General features: G+C 41.3%; 1 pseudogene; it reads right to left on the bottom strand.

Annotated features, from left to right (window-relative positions):
- Positions 1 to 770: 770 nt before the first annotated feature.
- On the bottom strand, positions 771 to 1,201 carry LOC144313484 (uncharacterized protein C14orf119 homolog; annotated as a pseudogene).
- Between the last annotated feature and the right edge of the window lie 18,459 nt (positions 1,202 to 19,660).

Here is a 19,660-nt window from a genome sequence, read left to right as displayed (position 1 = left end):
TATGGATCTTCCTGTGTCAGTAGGTTTACATATGTATCTTTTTTTTTCCCCTGAAGATGCATTTTTATTTGATACAAAAAATAAACCCTTCAACCTGTAGAGTGTCACTTATTTTCATATTGCAGAGCAAGCTTACAGAATAGGAATCTATTACCAACTCCAAGGATATCACATATGCTTTAGAAAAAGTCATTGCTATTTGGATTCCAACAAAGATCAATGTGGAAGAAGTAACTAATTCTCCCTCCCTCTCCTGATTTGTCCATAATTTTACCAAAACATCACTAGGAAAGCTACTAGTTGGGATGTCACATAATTATGCCAGAATCTGGTAAGGGTAGTGCAACCGGCCATCTGAGTCCAGTTAAATTACAAAAACATGACCTTTTATTGTCCTTCTCTCCTGGTTCTGGAGTGGGAAGACTCTACTTTATAGCCCCATGGGCCAGCAATAGGCTTATGTTATAACGCGTAGGTTCCTTCTGGTTATACTTGCGAAGAAAGCCATTGAATTCTTGAGGGTCTGACCCTTAGAAAGGAGCAAGCTAGGAAGCAGACAGCTGATCTGGATTTACTTAGATGGAAAACATTTATGCAAGGAATCCAGTTGATAGGCTGTTAACATTGAAATAACCAAGCCTGTACGGGTTAACAAGTTGAGTCGGCTAATCAGGATATCATCCCTAGATCTATAAGTGACACATCTGCAGTTCTTGCTGTAAAGTTGCAGCTCCATCAGCTATGATTATCTTCTTTGATTTTAATGCCCATCAATCTTTACCAGCTGTAGCAGCCACTGCTTGATAAAACTTTGCCACGAAGTCTGCTTCCCTGACCTCTGACTGCCTGACAAATTCATCGTGCTGCTGCTCAGCCCAACCTCTAAAGCCTGATCCCAAGGACGTAGCTGGCACTCAACGATACAAGGTGGTCGATTTGTTCCAGACACACTAAGCTGCTCCAGACCTTCCAGCGGTGGCTGTAATTTTCCTGGCACTGACTTAGCTACCAGGTCCTCCTGTAAGAAACAGTCAATCTGGGGACCTGACCAACAGGTAAACCAGTGAAGAATGCACTTCGTCTCCTGGGAAGTGATGTAAGACGTTGGGAGAGGGGAAGAGTTGGTAATACTGTCTGGTACTGAGGGTAAGGGAGAAGAGAAGGAGAGTGGCTTTGAAGAGCAAGATGATTCCAGTGACATCCTTCCTTTCTTCTCACAGGGCACCTGGGGACTGTCACAAAAGTGTTAAACTCCAACTGTTGGCGCTGCTTCCATGTTTCCTGAAAACTCTCTCTATATGCATCATTTTAAATTAATATACTATTCTCATATATACTGCATATATTTTTTTATCAATCTCCTCTGACAGACATTTAGTTGTTTCTTGCTGTGGATTTGGTCTGTTTTTGCGATTTAAGCTTTTTTGATGATAAAAATCATCTTTATGAAACCACTTGGTGAAAGATGAGCACATTTTTTAAAGATTTTTTTATTTATTATTCACTAGAGACACACAGATAGAGAGAGGCAGAGACACAGGCAGAGGGAGAAGCAGGCTCCATCAGGGAGCCTGATGTGGGACTCGATCTCAGGACTCCAGGATCACGCCCTAAGCCAAAGGCAGACACTCAACCACTGAGCCACCCAGGCATCCCAAGATGAGCACATTTTTAAGGCTCTTGATAGTTAACACCAGAATCCTTAGAAGTGCAGCAAGTTGCCCTTTCCTGCGAGGTCATGAGAGCCCCACTTCTCCATTCCCAAACCCACATTGGGTGTCTGTCATCAGTCATCTTACTTTGGCCAATCTGATGGGTGGAAAAAGAATATGTGCTGCTTCCCTCAATTTTGAGTCATTTCAATTTGATTATTTTCATTAGTGGGAGTGGATACCTTCTCACATGTATAGTGGTCATTTCTATTTCTTCTTTTTTTGTGAAGGACTTCAGCATTATTTTCCATCTTGGGGAGGTGGGACAAGAAATGCCCTGCACACCTCTACACTGACCTATTACACTACTGCCTGTTTCTTAAGGCTAGCCAAAGGGACTCCACAACCATGCAATCTTTTCTAGAACGTCTCTGCCACAAGTAACCTCAGCTAACTTCTCAGAGGCCCTTTTGTAAAACTATCCTTGTGGCTTTACCATTTTACCTTGTTCTATGGTTATATACATCACCATCCTTCCTCTTCTCACTTCCTTTTCCTATTCAGTCAAAATGCTAAAGAAGAGAACAGAGCAGTCAGAAGAGTGCATGCCATTTAAATACATATTTACTGTGTCTCTATTGGTAGCAAAGTAGATATAATTATAGACACTACCACTTATTGACTTATGTATTAGGCCCAGATCTGCCATGTGCAGTAACAAAATAACACTGAATGTCAGCAATTAAACCCAACCCAACATAGGACCAGTGGCCTTTCTTCATCTTGTAACTCTGCTGTCTGAAACACATCAATTCCAAGGTTTTCTTGACAGGGAAGGAGAAAAATGAGGGAGACACACAGGCAGTTAAATATCTTGGCTTAGAAATGACATGCACGTCTTCTCTAACAGTCCATTGGCCAGAAACTAGTGATTTGGTCCCTATCCGATTGCAAAGACGACTGGGAAACCAAAGGAGCACAGGGATACTTAGTGAGCATTACCTGTCTCTGCCGTAATAAGCTTCAATGTTTCAGGAATTTCATAAGCATAAACCCGCATGTACCTATAATCTAGGTAATTATAATTATCTCAGTCTTCCACCTGACAACAGGAAGTTCAGAGAGGTTAAGCAACTTGCCTAGGATCACTCTGCCAATAAGTGGTAGAGCTGGGATTTAAGCCCCATCAGTATGATTTTGAACTCCCTACTCTTAAGGAGTAGATTATGAAAATTTTATTTAGTAAGTTGCATGAAGAGAAGCTCCAAATAGAAAAAAAAATGTGTGAGGTCTTAGGCCCTACATGGGTGAGTGATCTCTTCCCGACAGAAACGCAGCACGTAGCTTCTCTGCACATAGTCTGTACCTACCCACAGACTGAGTGGTAAGGTCCAAACCAGACTGTGCATTGAAAAAAAATAATAAATCATGATTCTTATTCTATTAGGAAACTGTGTATTCATCTCCTGATAGCAACTAAAGTGAAAATGGCTGAGAGCAATAAAAATCCATTTTGCTATTTAGTACAGTTTGTCAGACTAGAGAAATGGGATTGAATTTCAAAGCCACAGGCAAGCTGGCTGCAATCTGTGGCTACACAGTTGATGGGTTTTTTTCTTCTTTATTTACAACTCTTTTGATAAGCCTTCAGCAAGTTACATAGGTTGTTCTAGTTGTATCTCGTTTGACTGGATTAGAATACTTGATGACAGTTTGGATAAGTTTGAGGCAGATGGTTCTTGACATTTTTCATGGCATCAGTTACAAACCATGCAAGAAACTCTTTCATCCTTTGTTTATCCTTCACTTAGAAGCCACTATAGTAGATCGTTAAACTTTCATTTTTCACAGTGCTGATTAAGGCATACTACAAGGCAGATGTTATTCCGTACCATTTTTAACAATTTACATTTAGCACCAAAGCTGGCTTTGTACTTGTTCCAGTGGATCAATTCACTTTTTTAAAACTTCAAGGTCAATCTCTGAAATACTGTGACTTCCTTAACAATCAAATGTTTCGTAAACTTCTCTTGGTTACAGAAGCCCTGCTACTATTCCATTTATGTGTATTTGCTAGTCAACACACACACGATGATTCAATAGTTCTCTTCCTCAACAGAGTAAGAGCATTATTCAAGAGGCAGTGCACAAAACAAAGGGTCTTTTAAAAAAAAGAATCAGTATATAACCTATCAGAATTTCTTAATTTTTCTAAAGCAGTTCTCGAATCAGAAAAGGTCAATAGTCCTGAAACACTAGAGTCATTGCACCTCACACCTGAGATGCAGAACAAAGAGTAAGAAGTATTTCTCTTTCCTTTCTCATGATTTAGTGATTTAGTAAATTAACACACTATTTAGTTCAACCTAAGAGAAATAAGAGGATACAAGCATCTTTAGATAATGACAAATAGGCTTATTTAACACAAATTGTAACAAAATTTGATTGTACCTTAGGAAGGCACAGCCTTTCACTTTTTCTTTCCTTCTAGAATAATTTCAAAGTAGATTCTGTTTATAAACAAAAGGTATCCTGCTCGGGGGGGAAAAAAAAACGTGTGTGGAAAATCCTGAAGACAGTCCACATAAAATATGCTGAAATGTATTCCTCACTTATTAGAGAAAAAAAAAAAAAAACACCTGAGACAGGATGAAGAGTCATGCAAGGTGGAGTGCTATTTCTTCAAAAAGGAAACAGAACCACAACATAATGACAAATGAGTAAACAGTAGTATCCATGACCTTCATTCTACCGCTGGCAGAACCAATGCACAAACAAACAACTTTAAGGGCTAAATGGGACCTTGAAAGATCATCCAGTCTAGCCTTTGCACTAAAATAATAGGAAACCTAAACTCCTTCCCTCCTCTTACCTGCAAGGGCAAGAGGTGAGGATGTGCACTGCAAATAATGTGATTTGTAGAAATAGTATTTCCAGAGATTTAGATCAATGTCTGTGTAATGCAAAGTAACTATCATCCGAACAACCTGTTGGCTAATGAGCCTCATTTAATGCAGAATCTGGAAGCTGTAATAAACAAAGGAGGACTGATGAAGATTTGCATATGAGTAGGCAAGGGAATCTGCACAGATCAAGTGCACTTAGAAAAGTGTTTCTCTTCCTTTGTGTGTGTGTGGGGGTGTGTGTGTGTGTGTGTGTGTGTGTTTTAGAGAGGAAGAGGGAGACAGAGGAGAGAGGAGAGAGGCAGAGGGTGAGAGAGAGAGAATCTCAAGCCGACTCCATGTCTAGTGCAGAGCCTGATCTCATAACCCTGGAATCATGACCTTAGCCAAAATCAGGAGTCAGGCACTTAACCAACTGAGTCACCCAGGCACCCCTTTCTTATTGTGTTTTCTTGCAAAATAGTATTTACGTTTGCTGGTGTGTAGTTGTGAAAATCAGTAATGAAAAACCTCACTAAAAACTGACCTGGGGATCTCTGCAGGGAGCGCTCTCCTACTTTCCACCTACAGTCAATTGCAGACCCAATAGGAAGAGATGGACATGACCTTAAAGGGACTTGACCTTGCATGTGGATACTACTGTGCTATACTAGCGGGAGGAAGAGATGATTTCCACATCCTACCCTCACCACCCCCTCCCCCACCACAACAGCTCAACCAGTGAAAAGCCACTACTCTGAATTTTGAATTCCCAGTTTACTGCAATGGACTTGTAGTTCATAATATCCTTCCAAGCTTACCTCTTTTCTCTTGAAAAAAGAGTGCCTCTTCTTTGTTTCCTGGATTTGCCTGTGGTTTTGTCCTGGGTCGCAATTCTCTTTTATTGCTAAATAAACCCATCTTTTGATGGTAAATAACTGGCAGTGTCTATATTTAAGGTTAACAAGTTACAGTTTTGGGGATCCCTGGGTGGCTCAGTGGTTTGGTGCCTGCCTTTGGCCTGGAACACAATCCTGGAGTCCCGGGATCGAGTCCCATGTCGGGCTCCCAGGATGGAGCCTGCTTCTTCCTCTGCCTCTCTCTCTCTCTCTATGTCTATCATGAATAAAGTAAAATCTTTAAAAAAAAAAAAAAACAAGTACAGTTTTTCATTTACATTAACCTCCCAATAAACAATTGAAAGGAGGTTGTATAGAGAATAAGGGAAGCAGAAATAGGGGAGCTCTTTTAATATACATATTGTTATTATTCAGATATCACAAGGCCACAGATTAGAAGAAATTGCCATTTAAAAGATAATTTTGTGGGGCACCTTGGTGGCTCAGTTGGTTGAGTAGCTAACTCTTGATTTTGGCTCAGGTCATGATCTAAGGGTCGTGGGATTGAGCCTGCATGGGGCTCTGTGCTCAGCAGGGAGTCTACCTAAGATTCTCCAGCCCTCTTCCTCTGCCCCTTACCCCCACTGACTTGTGCATGCATGTGAACGCATCCTCTCTTTGTTTCTCTCTCTCTCTCTCTCTCTCTCAAATAAATAAAGAAAATCTTAAAAAAAAAAAAAAGAAAAGAAAGAAAGGATAATTTTGTTATACTAACAGGTTCTAAGAGGAGGGAGACCCAGTACTGGGAATAGTGAAGAGCAAGTAGGGAAGCACCAGGTTGGTCAGGAGGCAGGGGAAACTGTGCACAGGAGCCTTTATTGTGGTTTCTGAGGGAAGAAATAAGTGAGGCTGAGTAAGGCATCTTGGGATTGGTTAGTTTTCCTCATTTCTGGGTCATAGGGCTGCTAGTGGTTTGGTATCTGGCTCTGGGGTGATTACAGCAGACACATAGTGGCCTAAAGAATGAAAGCCTCATAAAGGAGATGTTTGGGGGTGGGGGTTCTAGATGGGTTGGTCTGTGTTGGCAAAATGCAGTCCCAGAAGAACTGATTATCATCTCTAGGAAGTTACTAACCACAAGTAGTTGGATGGGTGGTCCTTCCAGGGTCAGCAAGGCCCCAGATGTTAAAGCATCAGAATATACAAATACAAGAAGTGGTTAATATAGGAGTATGGATTTTCCTGACCCATTGGCTAAGCTAGGCCACGGACACTGAGACGGGGGCTTCTAAATTCCAAGTGGGGATTGGTGAGGATGGACGGGTGTTGTGGGCTGAGCCAGGAGCAGGAGGCAGAGCATACAACACCTGCTAGTAACTGCCAAGAGGATAACTCAGGAGTTTATTAGCCTATCTATTACTGTATACAAACTACTCCACGACTTAGTGGCTTAAAACAACAAATATTTACTCATGGCTTCTGAGGTTCATGAATCCAGGCACAACTTGGTTAGGTGTCTCTGACTCAGCGTCTCTCATGAGACTGCAATCAGATGTTAGAGGCTGGTGTTGCTATCATCTCTAGGCTGGACTGAGGCAGGGTCTGCTTCCAAGCTCACTCAGTGTCTATCGGCAGGCCCCAGGTGTTTGCTGGCTGTTGCTGGAGACATCAGTTTCTTGCTCCGTGGACCACTCCAGAGAGCTATTCACAACGTGGCAGGTTGTTTCTCCCAGAGCCAGGACTCCAAGCTAGTGCAATGGACAGTGAGAGTGTGTAAAGAGGTCAAGCAAGATGGAAGCCAGAGCCTTTTGTAATCTAATCTTGCAAGTGACATCCAGTCACTTCTGCTGTGTTCTAGTAGTTGGAAGTGAGTCACTAGATCCACTTCACATTCAAGGGCAGATTACACACAAGATGTGAATACCAGGAAGCAGGGACCACGCGGGGTGGGGGAGGGCTGGAGGGTCATCGCATAGGTTGCCTACCACAAGTGAACAGAAATCTGAAAAACAAAAACCCAAACCCCAAACAAACAAATACAAAATCTCCTCTTCCTGATTATGTGATGGAAGAAAGTAGTCATCATGCTCTACTTATAATTAATAATGGGATTATAATTGCTCCCATTTTACAGTTGCATCTGGGGAGAAGTAACAACTAATCCCTTTAGATGATGTTAGTAGGGCTAAATGCCAGCACCTAGGCTCTATCACATAATCGCTTTCAACACAATAAATGGAAGTTCATAGTCTGACAATTCATAATGCCCTGTGCAAAGGGCTAATTAACATCTAACGAGATGTGCAAACTCAGTAATAATCTTAAATACAAAAATAAGAACAAAGAGCATTGATGCTATGGTGTTTTAAACTTTCGGCTTGGCAAAGATGAATTGGATTGCTATCACCCAGTGTTTGGGAGCATATGGAGAAAAGACACTCTCATACCCTGGTGAAGGGAGTACAATGGCTATGAAATTTTGGCAGGCAATTTGGCAATACCCATCAAAAGTTAAACGTGTGCAGACCCGTTGATCCAGCAATTCAACTTCTGGAAATTCAACTCAAGGAAATAATCAGATAAGCACATGCAGGACTATATGAATAACCATTGCTACGCTATTGAAAATAGATAGATTGATAGATAAAAACAATCAGAGTGTCCACAAACGATGGATAGGTTGGATGAATTATAGATTAGACAAAATATAAGTATTCACTACAATTGGCAATTTACATCTCTATTATTGACAAGGAAAATATTAAAATATTGCTGGAAGAAACCAGCCGAAATATGAAAAAGGAGACAGTGATTCCACACATAATTGGAAAGTTTTATTCTAAAATGTTAATTTTGGGAAAAAAAAAAAAACCTAAAATGTTAATTTTGTTTTCTGATAGGATCTGGTGATCAGAATTTTTTCCTATTTGTCTGTATATTCTTGCATTTTTTACAGTAAATATGCATATATTTTAAAACAGGAACTAAATAATAGAAGTCAATTATTTTCATGGCCCTAAACTGAGAATATCGTCCCTAAGCTGAGAAGAGCAACTGATTTTATTTATTGACTTTTAAAGGAAAGGTTAACCCAGTCAACATCCATTCTCAGTTCATTAAGCATCACGGAGACAACATTTGTAATGAACAAAGGCCTTGTAGTGTCAACATCGTGAGCTTTCTTTTGGCCAACCATAAGTAGAAGGTCTAAGGGACACTTTCTGGAGCTCAACAACCACTGAAAAGCTTTCCCCAACTCAAAACACGTTTGAATCAGTTGGAAGAGCACCTTTCCAAGCAATAAGCTGTTGCCTAAATATTGTAATAATTGTCTTGAAAAACAGTTCATTAAACCTTGTGCACTTGATTTTTCATCCCTCATGTATCTGGATCTTTCCTATCCCAGACTCAGCTACAAAATGGGCTTCTTCTTTCACTCTGAACCCAAGCCAAGAAGACATCTGTGCTCTCAGCCCTTCCAATATATTCCATCTGCTTATTTCCCCAAGTCCAGAGCAATATGGAATTTACTGTGCTGGCTTTTGTATATACCCTTAAGTCATGTTGCTTTTTTAAATATGACTTTTCTAGAATTACAATTTTTATAAGGAAATCCCAGCACTTGAATGTTCCCATTTGGACAATAATAATTGGAAATCAGGTTGGACTATTGCTTTAACTAGCACAGACATCAAAACTTACCTTCTCTACAAAGGTCTGTGAAATGAGCTTGCCATCAGAAGGTACTCCAGTCAACCAATTTCCTGCTGCTAAGTTAAGCCAGCAGCATCTTCTACCTAAATAGAACAGAATGGTGTCTTTGGAATGAAGGAGACATTTGTTTGACGTTCAGCTTGCCGTGCAGAGAAGACATAGGTCAGGCTGTCCTTTTGACAAATCAGCCCTAAGGAACAAATCTTAGAAACAATAAATATATCATATGTGTTCCATAATGGAATAGAAAAATAGCCCTACTCACTGATCTCCTGTCTGCTTTGTAAATAGGGGGGGTACCCCTCTTATTTATAGGAAAGGAGGAATTTAACTTATTTTCACGATTAGATAACATTCTCTCATAATTTTTCAAGTTATCATGAGACAATTTGATGCGGATTAATGTACGTCTGGTTTTTATCACCTAGATGAAAAGCGTATCAGCACTAAGATGGGTATAGGAGACATCCCGTGATTTAATTATACTAAACAATCTTGTGCTTTAGTACACAAAAGATAACAGTTAACATACTGCTAAACATTCACTGATATACAAGTCATGACAAAGATAAAAGATTTCATTCCAAAGGAAAAATACACTTAAGGAGAAAAGGCTGTCAGGAGGTTTTGAAAGAGAAGTGAAACAAAAATTAATAGTGGAGATGTGGAGTGCTCATGTAGGGATGTGATTGGGGGCACGGTATCTGTTTCAATATTCCATTCTCTTCCTTCTTTCTACCCACACTCTTAAGTTCCTGCTTTTCCTTACCCTACAGGATTTGTATAAGGCCTATGTTCGTATCCCACATTAACCCTATTCTTTACCTTTGGAATAGGCCTTATCATTTGATACACCTTCAGAGAATTTTCCCTCCCTAAAAGTGCAAAGGAAACCTCACAATCGCCAATGCCCATTTGGGTGCATCGGCCCATTCTTTTTTTTTTTTTTTTTTTTTTTTTTTTCAGGAGAGACACAGAAAGATAGAGAGGCAGAGGGAGAAGCAGGCTCCATGCAGGAATCCTGATGCGGGACTCAATCCCAGGCCCTTGGGATCACGCCCTGAGGCAAAGGCAGACGCTTTTACCACTGAGCCACTCAGGCGTCCCCGTTCTCTTTTCCCATACTTGGTACATCCTGGTTTGGACAAGCTAACATGGAACCCCTCTAACTCACTCTAAGATTCATTGAGGTTGAATGAAGTAAGAGACAGAAAAAGAGGTGCCAACAGCCTCTAGCCTGTCCTAGCTTCTCCCTGCATGCAACTCTTCTTCCTGACCATGGGTTTGACTCACGGTGACTCTGGTTCACCGTTAGACACAGAGACAGCAGTTGATGCTATAACAACCTTTTCTGGGCCTTACTTCTCCAGCTCATTCCATGTTTTGTAAGATCTAATCCCCCAGTACATTCTGTAGTCCATTGTACTCACAGTGATTCTGCTCCTTAGTTGAACCCCAACGGGGACAGCCATTACCTGGTTCTCACTGTGGTTAACCCCAAAAGAAGACCATCAGGTCATTCTTAGAGTGGCTGAGGCCACAGGAAGTGATAATCCTGGAGGAATAGTGATTCTGGGGAGCCATGAAAACTGCCACAGCAGCAGCTATGGTTAGGTGTCTAATGCATAGCCCCCAATCTCCTTCCCTTTTGCCTGTGTTGCCTTCCCAGCTCACCTAGCAATGATGGATGGCCATTTCACCCAGTCTGGCCAATGAAAGATAAGCAAAAGTTGGCAGGGGGACTTTAGGGAACATGACTTTGCTTCCTAAGAAAAGGAAAGGGAATGACTAGAGTTATAGATTCCAGTCTTTTCTCTTTCTTCCTGCTTTGAATTCATTCATGATGGCTGGGACTATAGCAGCCATCTTAGGGCTATCGTGCAGAAAGACTGAGGAAAAGTGCCAATAATGCAAAGAATAATAGAGTAGAGAGGTAGAGCCTGGGTCCTTCATGAGATCAGTGAGCTATCAGACCTAGCCTAATGCTGCATATCATTGAGCTTCCTATTAAATAAATAATGCACGTCTTTATGATAAAGCCAATATTATCTGAGTTTTCTGTCACATACTTGTTGCCAAGTGCATTTCTTATCTATGCATGTGTCATCAGGCATATAATTAATGAGAAAAGAAAAACAGGACAAAAAAAGGAAATTTATTGAGTAGCAACTATGTGTTAGACATATGTTGGGCATTTTCACACACATTCTCCTATTTAATCCTCACGATTACTTGAGAGGGTAGATACTGTCTATATTTACTAGAGGAGGGAATTGAGATACAGAAATTAAAAACTTGGGATCCCTGGGTGGCGCAGCGGTTTGGCGCCTGCCTTTGGCCCAGGGCGCGATCCTGGAGACCCGGGATCGAATCCCACATCGGGCTCCCGGTGCATGGAGCCTGCTTCTCCCTCTGCCTGTGTCTCTGCCTCTCTCTCTCTCTCTGTGACTATCATGAATAAATAAATAAAATCTTAAAAAAAAAAAAAAAAAAACTTGCCCAAGATCAACTAATGTGTGGGGCCATAACTTATATCTTCTTATTCAAAGAGCAATTTAGTCTTATGAGGCCATGAACAGGTGAGACATGTCCTTTACCCTTCAAGGAAGCACCTTTAGGATTACTGGAGAGATGTTAGAAATGTAGATTTTGTCTTCTTGGAGGTTATAGGATGAAATTGGTGTGAAGAAGTAAGGGCTAATAATCAGAGATAACTAAAAACTTGAACGGTCTTTCTTAGAAGGTACCAAGTTTCTTCATCAAGGGAAATATTCCCATTTAAGTAAGACAGATGATCATAAAGGGCCCCTGTAAACAAATTCCAGCATTGGGTAAGGGAGTGGTATCGATAGTTTCTGAGATCCAGTGACTTTTCAGAGATGTCAAGGTTTTTTCCAATTTATTCTGACTGCCATGTTTCTGAATTGGAGTTGTTCTTTCTAGTGCCTCATCATGAAGATGCTATCCTTGAGAGAATGGGAAAGCAAAACCCTTCTCTGGTTTCTTTGTTTCTTTTTTTTTTCTTTTAAGATTTTATTTATTTATTCATGAGAGACAGAGAGAGAGAGAGGCAGAGACATAGGCAGAGGGAGAACAGGCTCCCTACAGGGAGCCCAATGTAGGACTCGATCCCAGGACCCCAGAGATCATGACCTGAGCCAAAGGCAGATGCTCAACCACTGAGTCACCCAGGTGCCACCCTTTTCTGGCTTCTGGCTTAGAAAATAGAACTTTTCAGGCAGCCCTGGTGGCTTAGTGGTTTAGCGCCGCATTCAGCCCAGGGCCTGATTCTGGAGACCCAGGATTGAGCCCCACATCAGGCTCCCTGCATGGAGCCTGCTTCTCCCTCTGCCTCTGTCTCTGCCTCTCTATCTCTGTGTCTCTGATGAATAAATCAATAAAATCTAAAAAAAAAAAAAAAAAAAAAACAAACTTTTCCATGCATCAAGGCCATTCCTTAGGGAAAAATCAAAATGACTGACAACTCATTAAGTTGGTAAAGTGGCACCAACTCAATTTAGAGACATGGAGAGGTCATAAGAGGCTGGATATATTTTATAGTTCATTACATCAAAGAAAATAATTTCTGGGGCCACCTGGGGGGCTCAGATGATTAAATGTCTGCTTTGGCTCAGGTCATGACCTCGGGGTCCTAGGATGGAGTCCATGTCAGGCTCTCTGCTCAGTGGGGAGTCTGCTTCTCTCTCTCCCTCTCCCTCTCCCCTGCTTGTGCTCTCTCTCTCTCTCTCAAATGAATTTTTAAAAATCTTAAAAAAAAAAGAAAATAATTTCTGGTCAACCACAAGTGTATTTTCCCTTTTCTCAAAACAAACATATACAAAACAAATCATAGACCCAAGGAATGACAAAGGGAAAAAGTATTTCCTATTAACAGGACTTTAAATTATTTTAAATGAAGTTTGGGCAAAGGATCAAATTGGATTTGTAGATAATGATGATCTTTCTTTCCTGGTTCAGAACAAAGATAAAAGAGAAGCAACTTGGGAAAGTAAAACCATTTTGACATTCAGTCCTGAAGATCATTTTGAAAATAATCTCTGTATCTTTAGAGATGCCCATGAGGGTATCAATGAAATTTAAGAGGTCTTTGAGATTGTATGAAGGGATTCCTTCTTCATTCTTGGGAATTCATAGAAGCTTGATTCAGTTTATTGAGTTCCTACTACATGACAAGCAACTAAAAACTATCCCCCAACCCCCAAAAAAGTTTGAAAAGAATACGAATATATACAAGATAATGAACAATGGGATAAACAAATATAGAAGGATTTCAGAAGCAGAATAGATCATATATATTGTTTCTTTGTGCAAACAGCCCTATACTTCCCTTCTATAACCCTTCAACATAACTCGCATTTTTCTCATTTTTTAAAGATTGTATTTTTAGGTAATCTTTACACCCAACATGGGGCTTGAACTCATAACCCCAAGATCAAGAGTCCCATGCTTCACCATTTGAGCCAGACAGGTGCCCCTCAGTTTTTCCATTTTTATGTCTTAGGATAAATGCCATCTCTGACCACTCTGTTGGATTTGGGTATTGTTTCCCTATTCTCCACTGAGACACCATGTTTATTTCTAGTTAGCATTACAATTACATTTTAAAATTACAATTTAAAATTTTATATTTATTGTTTGCTTGATGATATATTTTCTGTTGTCTTCCCTTTATAATATTATCTTCAAGAGGGCAAGAATGGTATCTATATTACCGGAACTTTCACACAAGGTTTGGAATTCAGTAGGCATTCGCTAAATGTTGGATAGATGGATGGATTAGATGGATGATGAACAAATGGGAAAAAGCTTTACACTGGTGATTTAATCAAACCTTAAAGGACGTGCAAATTTTGGCAATTGAAGACTCTAAGGGCTGGGGAAGGATGCATTGTAGGTATAATGGACGGCATGCAAAAAATGGCATTGAGGGGGGAAAGTAGGTCAATGACATTAGAGAAACAATGATTCCTACATGATGTGATTAGATTTCCCTCTTCAATTCACCACCATTGTGGTCATTTGGAATGGGCAGGCAATGGAGTAGGAGCAGAACAGGAAACATCAGTTAATTTATCTTTGGTTAATTACATCATTCAGACTGTCATTTGTCACTTACAATTTCTTGCAATTTTTTTAAAAGTACACAAATACTGTACAAATACATTCCAGTAGTAAAAAAGATGTCTTCCCCTCCCAGAGTTAAGCCCTTAACCATTGGGAGAGGATACACCCCCAAATTTCTCCCATGCATTTGAAACACTCACAACTGCACACATATGTTCACATGTAAACACCTGTACATGGACATCCATGCATGTGCACACATCCATTCACAAATACACACATATACAAACAAAAATTTATGATAAATCTATTGTAGGCAGGAATAAGCTCAGTGTTAACAGCTGAGAGTATGGAGGCTCCTACTCTATTCACCATGGGGACTCGTCACGGGATTTGGGCTTGACCATTCCCCACTCAGAAAGTAGGGCTTCCCTCATCAACCTCAGAGGCCCTCAGCTTTCTTAGACACAGGTGGAAAATGTAATTTAAGAGCACCACACTTGGCAGGAAATGCTGTGGCACTGTCTTCAGTGTGTCTGTATGCATCTGTACACATCTGTACACTTTCCTTTCAAGTCCTAGAAAAGTTCTCTAATTCCTATTAGTTTTAGGAACTGACTCTTTCCAGCACCCCCAAGTCCTGACCTCACTTACTGCACTTGCCCCAGTCTGAAATCCTATGGACTGCTGCCATTCAGGCAAGAGAATTTCCTAAGCTCCTCTGACTCCTCTCCACATTCCTTTACCCACCGTTACCTCTTCTCTCCCCAGGGCTTTGTACAACAAGGTGATTGCTGGTCATGGAGCAGAAATGAGAGAGGTCCCTGGGAATGGGCCCCAAATGACAGAAGAGGCTCCCATGAGCTCTCTAAACGTGGCGCACATTCCACTCGGCTACATATCAGCTGCCCAGAACAGACACAACGTAAGGCCTCAGAAACGAACCCAAGCTCTTCTAATAAAACAAATATTTCACAGTTCATTTAATCCAAGATATTGAAAGACCTGCAGAACCTCAGGGTTGCCCTCTCCCCCGGGATGCTGCTGTGTTTGAGTAAATACAGATGCTGCCCCCTGCCCAGCTCAGCAGCTGCCTTGCCAGCACCAGCCTTCCTGCTCTTCTGTTTGTCTTCTGGAATCGTGGCTGGATTCAGTCCAAAGGAGGTGCAGATAGGGCTCTCTACTTGCATGTTCCTGGTCATGGATAGTTACAGAAAAGTAGGCTAAAGAATAACTAGGGATGCCCATGAAAACAAACATGAACTTTACTGGCCACTCGCTATTTACTGAGCGCCTATTCTGTGCCAGGCACTGTCCCAGGTGCTGCAGATACGGTGGTAAACAAGACAGACAAAAAAATCCCTGGTTTAATGGAGCTGAGGTTGTAACGAACAGAAGAGACAATAAATACATAAGACATAGTATGTCATTTGGTAATGAGTTCTGTGAATAAAATGACTGGAGAGTACTGGGAGCTGTGGAGTGGGACAGGGAAAGATCCCCTGAGAAAATGATATTGCAGCGAAGACCAGAGGGAGATGAGGGAGGGAGCCATGTAGATATCTGGGGCAGGACTTTTCCAGGTGGTGGCAACAAGTTCAAAGACCTCGCTTGGGGACACCAGTGTGGGCAGAGGGGCATGAGCACAGGACGGATGTCCACTGATGAACTTGCAGAGCAGTAATCAAGCTTAAGGACTTTGGGTTTGAATTACCTGGCTCTAAATCAACTTCAAAAGAAAAGTTCCAAAGCAACTTGCAGCTCCGGAGGGAACATTTAAGAAGAATCCATAGACATCCCGCCCCGTCCTTCTCCTGGGGACTGTTCCGTTCTCTATCATCATGGATAGCTACCAGAGGAGCTGCTTTGGCCTGGCCTAACACTGGCCATGTTCATACCATTCAAAAGGAGGCACTGGCTCAGGAATAGGCCACTAAGTTATCTCCCTGAGAATCTGTTAGACTGAAGACTCAGAGGCTAGAAATCAGACCCTCTCTCACGACAGAAGCTTTCAGGTAGAAATCTTAACATGAAGAGATGAGCACTGGGTGTTATACTATATTCTGGCAAATTGAATTTAAATAAATAAAATAAAAAGAAATCAATATGTCTCACTTCAGTAGACTTGGTTTATAAAATAGATTCATTTTCCTGTTAATAAAATCAATGACTCTGAAAAAAAATAATAAAAACTTAAGAGTTGGGGGTGGCCATGTTTTCTACTTTCTGGTTATGATGGAACACAAAGCAGAGAATAGCAAAACAAAACAAACAAAACAAGAAACAAAAAACCAAGAACAGATTATTTCAACTTGTATTCAGTGTAGTTTAATTCATATTCAGTATTCAAGTGCCTGATGAATTCTATTTATATCCCTCCCTCCCTACAGTTACTTTATTTAATCCTTCCTTGGATGCAGAGATACATGCAATAAAGCACCTAGAACCTGCTGAAGACAAAGGCCAGGTCTCAGGGAAGGAAAGCAGAGCACAAATCTATAGTGGAATTGGAAATTAGTGTAAGCCCCACATGGCGTTGCAAATCTTTTTTTTTTGCAATTCTTGATCACAAGACACAGAAACATCAGCCTGCCATCACCATGCCTCTACCTTTTCCCCGCTGATAAAACCATTGAATCCAATCATATTGGTCTCAATGTTTTCTTGCCCTGAAAAGGAGACCCACAGGTGTGGTAGCCGAGGTGAAAGTGGAGATCATGTTGGATTGGCTCTAGATAAGCAATCCTCAGACCTACAGATCATCTAGATGACATGAGAAGCTATCTGCCAAGACAGATGTCTGGCCATCACCCCAGACCCACTCTGTTGGCCTAGCTTGGCCAAGGATTCAAGCACCTAGGTTTTCCAAATGCTCCCTAGAGTTAGTAATAATCTGGTAAGAGACCCCTGGGTGGCTCAGTGGTTGAGTTGAGCCTTTGGCTCGGGTTATGATCCCGGGGTCCTGAGATGGAGTCCCGCATCAGGCTCCCAACAGGGAGCCTGCTTCTCCCTCTGCCTGTGTCTCTCATGAATAAATAAATAAAATCTTTAAAATAATAATAATAATGATAATAATAATAATCCGGTAAGTATATGAAACTATTTGGTCAGAACTTAGCCTGTCGCTATGCAGAGAAAATGTGAAAATCAGCAAGTATGGGAATACAGTCCATTCCAGCACATTGGCCTATTGGCTGTTCCTTGAACATGTCATCTCAGGGCTTTCGTATTCACCATACCCTTCGCCTGGGACATCCCTCCACCAGACAGTCTTTTGCTTTCTTTGTGTATTTCCTAGAATGTCACCTTATTGTGAGGACTTCTAGTATTTCAAACTCCCCCACCCTCAACATTTTCAGTACCCCCAGATTTCTTTCTACATGGTATTGATCATGCTCTAGTATGTTCTGTATCTTATTCCCTGTGTTGTGTATCATCTCTCTCTCTCTCTGCCTCAATAGAATGGAGGCTCCAAGGAGGACAGGAACTTGTACCTGATTTGCTCACTGCTCTCTCTCCAGGATCTGGAGTAGTCCTTGTGCTAGGGGCGGTGGTCAAATGTTTGTTGAGAGAACAAACATCTTCTTAGCCATGTTTCTGAGATGCTTAAGGATCCTGTTCTCAGAGTCATTTTAGTCCCTATAGTAAGGAACCAGATTTTCAACAAGTTAGTTAACCTTTTCCACAGCACCTAAGTGCATGCTCTCGTGCATCCAAACACATTTCTACATGCTTGAAAGGCACCTGAAAATGGTCATCTGGCTGAGACGGGGCAGACATTGGCCAACGCCAAGCCTGAGGCCAGCTGGTTGGGAACTGACAGGAAGATGAAATGAAAGTGTGCACCTGTGTCAGAGAGCTCCAGCTCAGGACGCTGCCCCACGCTGAGAAAGCCTCCATAAGCCCTTGTCCTAGAGAGAAAGAGAAAGAACTTCCTCTCTGTCAGCTCCCCAGTGTCTGTTTTCTTTCAGAGTCTTTCTGGATGAAAAGCACCAGGGGAAACGTGTACTGAAAGTGGGGTACAGGGATTTAAAGAGGGTGATTGCCCATGTGCCTTTTGTATAAAGTGTTCCACATCTGTGTAGACAACTTAGCATTATCCAAATGTCTTCCAGGTAACATGAAACAGCCTCAAAGGCCTTTGCATAAGGGAATGGGTGGGTGGGGGGAGGTGATTTTTCTGGCTTGGTATAGAGAAAAAGAAATGATTTCTGTGAGTGTAGGGCCCCTCCAATTTTTATTCTGATCACTTCCTTTTCAGGGGAAGGCTTCCAACACACATAAAGAGATTCACCTTTCTGCAAGTTACCACTGAGGGACTAGAGGTGGAAGTGAATCCGGAATGGAGGTGAGCTTTCAAGACTAATTCACTTTTTGTCTTCCAAAATGTAGGTGGGATATAAAATCTTGAGGATTTATCCTCAACCATAAAGTGACACACCCTGAGAGGCCCATCTCCAAGCTGGAAGTAGAATTTAACTGTAATACACATACCACGATATAAGGGACTTGGGGAAGCTTCCATGACTAATTTATAATTGGAGAGCAAAAAGAGAATAGGTGTTCTAAGCTAAAATAAATGCTTCAAACAGAATCAATAAGTGATGAGTGACTTTAAAAATGTCTATTTAATTAGGCTGCAAGAATATAAAAGGAGTCCGCACTCAGCTGGTTCTTGAATTCCATTAAGTTCTCTTTCCTCTCTAAAGAAATCGAAGTAAAAATCCTAGTGAGTACTCCACAGGTATGGTTTAATGCAAGGAAGGTGATATGAAATCCAATTAGGGGACCCAGACCTAACGAAATGGCCTTGATTCTGGAGAAAAAGACTATACATGTGTACCTTATGTATTTGTGCAGGTCGGGGTGGATGTGTTTAGTTAAAACGCAAAGTTTAAGGTAAGGAATTCAAGGCATAAAATGTTTTGTGATTTCTGGCATTGACTGATTCCTTCAGTTGTCTGAAAAACCGAGTCCCAGTTACAGAGGGTTAAAGTAAAAACTACCATGTTTTGGTCTTTCACCCAAGTTCCTTGAATGCTGCCATTACATAGTGTCTTCCATTTCATTGGATTTTTCACCCAGAATGCAAATAATTTCTCTGGCACCGGTTTCAGTTGGTCATGAGAGGTTAGGATTAGGGTGGGGACGGGGAAGAAATATTAACAGGACAATATAAGATTATTTTAGTTTTAGTATTCCCCTAAATTTCTATTTCAGAGCCACTGTTACAGAAAGATAAATTACTTTTGTTTTAATTATTTTTAAAAGCTTTTATTTATTTGAGAGAGCGCACGAGAAAGAAGATAAGCCTGGGTGGGTGCACGGGGTGAAGAGGGGGAAGGAGAAGCAGATTCTTTGCTCACCAGGGAGCCCTATGCAGGGCTTGATCCCAGGACCCTGAGATCATGACCTGGGCTAAAGGCAGACCCTTTACCTACGAGTCACCCAGGCGCCCCTGTTTTAATTTAAAAGCAAGAACCTACCA

Source organism: Canis aureus, chromosome 5 (genome assembly GCF_053574225.1).
Source record: "Canis aureus isolate CA01 chromosome 5, VMU_Caureus_v.1.0, whole genome shotgun sequence".
Lineage (NCBI taxonomy): Eukaryota > Metazoa > Chordata > Mammalia > Carnivora > Canidae > Canis > Canis aureus.
This window is presented reverse-complemented; position numbering and strand designations above follow the sequence as displayed.